This window comes from Mus musculus, chromosome 3, assembly GCF_000001635.26.
Source record: "Mus musculus strain C57BL/6J chromosome 3, GRCm38.p6 C57BL/6J".
Classification (NCBI taxonomy): Eukaryota; Metazoa; Chordata; class Mammalia; order Rodentia; family Muridae; genus Mus; species Mus musculus.
In genome coordinates this window covers 52611183-52615614 of record NC_000069.6, presented here as the reverse complement: position 1 = coordinate 52615614, position 4432 = coordinate 52611183, and the positions used below count along the sequence as shown (strand labels likewise).

The 4432-nt window shown below is 46.0% G+C and overlaps 1 pseudogene; it reads right to left on the bottom strand.

The window, feature by feature from the left end:
- On the bottom strand, positions 1598-2798 carry Gm10293 (predicted pseudogene 10293; annotated as a pseudogene).

Sequence of the window (4432 nt, the reverse complement as noted above, 5' to 3'; positions counted from 1 at the left end):
GCCCAGAAGGGCACTTCTACCATAAGCTTCTGACCCACAGAATCTGTGCTTCATATCCAACACATCTTAGTCCCTACCAGTTCCTGGCCTACCAAACCGTGGCAGTTCCCTGATACATTTATTCCATTTGGAGAATGAGTTTTACCTAGCCTGGTTTCTAACCTCTGGATATGAGTAGTGAGTCAAATGATAGCATCCCTGAAATTTTGTCCTCACCCTATCCAGTGGTCCTCAAGCTTCCTAATGCTGGGACCCTTTAATACAGTTCCTCATGTTGTGGTGACCCCCCAACCACAGAATTATTTTGTTTCTACTTGATAAGTATAATTCTGCTACTGTTATGTAATCATAATATAAATATATGATATGCAGGCTGTCTGATATGCCACCCCCCCCCCAGAGAGTCTGGACCCACAATTTGAGAACTACTCCTAATCCCTTAATCCTGTAAATATGTCACCTTACTTAGTCTACGATGGGACCAAGGCTGAAGAGCTTGTGGTGGGAACAGTACCTTGGATAACTTGGGCATCCTGATGTAATCACAGAGGTCTTTCAAATGAGTGGAGCTTTCCCAGCTGCCGATAGTCAAGACAGAACATTACTAGGGGGGCTTTGACACTGTCCTGCTGACTTTCTCTCCCAGTCTCTGCAAACAGCTGAGTTCTGCAGATGCTAGAAGGGACAAGAAAAAGAGATGCGGTCTCTCCAGTCCCTTGTAATTAGCCTAGCAACCCCCTGTCAGACTGTGTTAGGCTCATATTACTATAGTAATATGTCTCAGCTGCCACGGAAATTTCATACAATGTACATACATTCCTTTTCATTACATATTGATGACCTAAGCCCTCAAAGTTAATGCATTTTAAAGTCGTTAGTGGATAAGCAACACCCTCCTCCTCCAGATCATTAGCCCTCGCATAACGGGGACCCCCACAGGAACGCAAGTGAGTAGATGCAAGATTAGTTATCATCTGGCATTTCCTGAACCAATCCCTGCCTGGTCTGCTTGACCTGAACCTAGGCAGGCTTTATCTCTATAAGGTGTTCTGTGCTCCCTTGTCTTCTCGACACAGAAGCAGCAGTCAGTGTTCCTCACATCTGCCCTCAGCTCCCGCTGTACACTGATGTGCGTACACACAGACACACAGTCACACACACACTCTGTCTGCAGTTCTCCCTCTATACTGATGTGTGCACACATGGACACACAGTATAGACAGAGACTTATACACGTATTCTCTAGTGTTCTACTGATGACCTAGGGTTGGTGAGCTTATTTCCTATCCTGAGAGCTTTATCATATTGTCAAAGGGCAGACTGTAAAAAGGAAAGACTAGGTCAGTGGTCTTCAAGCTTGAGAAAAAGACTTACACTAAATATTTTCTTCTATAGAATTCCAAGAACTTGACAGGGAAGATGCCTACAAATACCAGGTAACATGGGCAATTTCAAAATAGACAGTCATTTTGCCTTGTTCAAAGCATTTCATCCTGTACAAAGGTTGCACACATCCTGTACACTGGTTGTGGGTAGTGTGGACAGAGAAGGACAGTGGGGACATACTTTTAACACTTGAACTTTTTTTTTTTTTGGTTGGGTGCAGCAAACTTTATTGATGGTATTCAAGAGAGTAGGGAGGGCTCCCTAGGCCCCTCCTGTTGTTATGGGGGTCTGGGATGGAAATTGTGAGGGAGATGCTCAGTGTTGGGGGCCGAGTTGGGATAGGGCCTCTCTCTTGCTCAGTGTCCTTGCTGGGGTGGGTGGTCCAGGGTTTCTTACTCCTTGGAGGCCATGTAGGCCATGAGGTCCACCACCCTGTTGCTGTAGCCGTATTCATTGTCATACCAGGAAATGAGCTTGACAAAGTTGTCATTGAGAGCAATGCCAGCCCCGGCATCGAAGGTGGAAGAGTGGGAGTTGCTGTTGAAGTCGCAGGAGACAACCTGGTCCTCAGTGTAGCCCAAGATGCCCTTCAGTGGGCCCTCAGATGCCTGCTTCACCACCTTCTTCATGTCATCATACTTGGCAGGTTTCTCCAGGCGGCACGTCAGATCCACGACGGACACATTGTGGGTAGGAACACGGAAGGCCATGCCAGTGAGCTTCCCGTTCAGCTCTGGGATGACCTTGCCCACAGCCTTGGCAGCACCAGTGGATGCAGGGATGATGTTCTGGGCAGCCCCACGACCATCACGCCACAGCTTTCCAGAGGGGCCATCCACAGTCTTCTGGGTGGCAGTGATGGCATGGACCGTGGTCATGAGCCCTTCCACAATGCCAAAGTTGCCATGGATGACCTTGGCCAGGGGGGCTAAGCAGTTGGTGGTGCAGGATGCATTGCTGACAATCTTGAGTGAGTTGTCATATTTCTCGTGGTTCACACCCATCACAAACATGGGGGCATCGGCAGAAGGGGCGGAGATGATGACCCTTTTGGCTCCACCCTTCAAGTGGGCCCCGGCCTTCTCCATGGTGGTGAAGACACCAGTAGACTCCACGACATACTCAGCACCAGCCTCACCCCATTTGATGTTAGTGGGGTCTCGCTCCTGGAAGATGGTGATGGGCTTCCCGTTGATGACAAGCTTCCCATTCTCGGCCTTGACTGTGCCGTTGAATTTGCCGTGAGTAGAGTCATACTGGAACATGTAGACCATGTAGTTGAGGTCAATGAAGGGGTCGTTGATGGCAACAATCTCCACTTTGCCACTGCAGATGGCAGCCCTGGTGACCAGGCGCCCAATACGGCCAAATCCGTTCACACCGACCTTCACCATTTTGTCTACGGGACGAGGCTGACACTGCACAAGAAGATGCAGCTGTCTCTGGAACAGGGAGGAGCAGAGAGCCTTAACACTTGAACTTTAAAAAAAAAAAAAAAAAAAAAAAAACAGCCGGGCACTCAGGAGGCAGAGGCAGAGGCAGGCAGATTTCTGAGTTCAAGGCCAGCCTGGTCTACCGAGTGAGTTCCGGGACAGCCAGGGCTGTACAGAGAAACCCTCGAAAACCTTGGTCTTGAAAAACCAAGAAAGAAAGAAAAAAAACCATAAAATAAAATATACCTGAGAAAGAGATTGAAGTGAGTTACCTCACCCTTGACTCTCAGAATATGTAACTATGTCTATATTTTAAAAGGATTAGGGTTGAACTGCACTCAAACATGTGAAGTAGAAAAAAGAGGTACAAACCTCAATGGAGATCTCAAAGGAATCTGATAATAAAGTTCCAAGTGGCAGATTGGGGAAATTACAACAAAAGGGAAGTAGTCAGGCAATGAATGAGTCCTTCCCAGAGTTGACTGGTGGCAGTTACCTTGTGACTCACGAATGCCATAAACAACAACATTCACAGAGACAGAGATGCTTCACGGTGAGTCTGCAGAACAACCAAAGACAAAGAAGAGGTACAGAAACCAAGAGGTACAGGTGGCCTCAACAGGACACCAGCCTAGAAGCCTAGAGCAGACTCATCAACAGCAACAACTAGAGCCGAACACTAGAGCACAGCAGAGCTTTCTTTGAAATGAGAGGGTGAGAATAACACATTTTTTAAATAGGAAAAGCCCAAGAGCGGTAGTTATAGAGCCGACAGACACTCTTACAAAAGAGCGGCTGCGGGCAAAAGATAGAAAATGATTCCCAAGTATAAAGAGGAGCAAAGAACATAGCAAGCATGCATGTAAATGTCTTAAGGTAAAAATAACCATCGGGTTATTTGCGAATTTTGAAGAAAAGGCATAGAAGTAAAATACTAAACAAAGGCAGCCCGTATGAGCTCATACATCAGAAATGAGCAACATAGCAAACCAGGTCAGATTGGGCTCAGTGGCCTCCCCTGTATAAATGATCATTACGACCTGTTTTCAGTACCACTTTGGAACCTAGTTAGTTGCTTTTACCGATTTTTGTTTTTTAGTATTTTGCTCAAAGCTTCAGTGCTTGTATTTTCTATGAAGCCAGTTTCCTAATTATGACATCTCATTATAAACCCAGGGCATTTAAGAACTGAGACAGAGTGGGACACACCCAAACACTCCCGGATTTTTGCTTTTTTCCATTTCCATCTCCCTTTAATTCCTAAGAGAGCTGAGATGGGTGCGATGACTCCAATCTAAGTGGCTGTGTATTTTGCCTAAAATGCTCTGAAATCATCCTAAGTTATTATGTAAATACCCAAATCTGCTCATTATGTCGTTACAGGGAGGGGAGGCTCGAGAGTCCCCTGCTGATGCTGTTTCTTAGGATGAGATCATTAGAAAAGGATTAGTGGTGTAATGTCTGAGGGGCTTAAACAATAATTTCAGTTTTTCAGACAGGCCCAAGGTAATTTAAAATAAGTTCGAGGCCTTTTCTGATGATAGCCCTTGATTCACTCATAAACGCCTTTCATGAAATGTTAATTTGGAGCTCAAAACACAGCTCAGCAATGA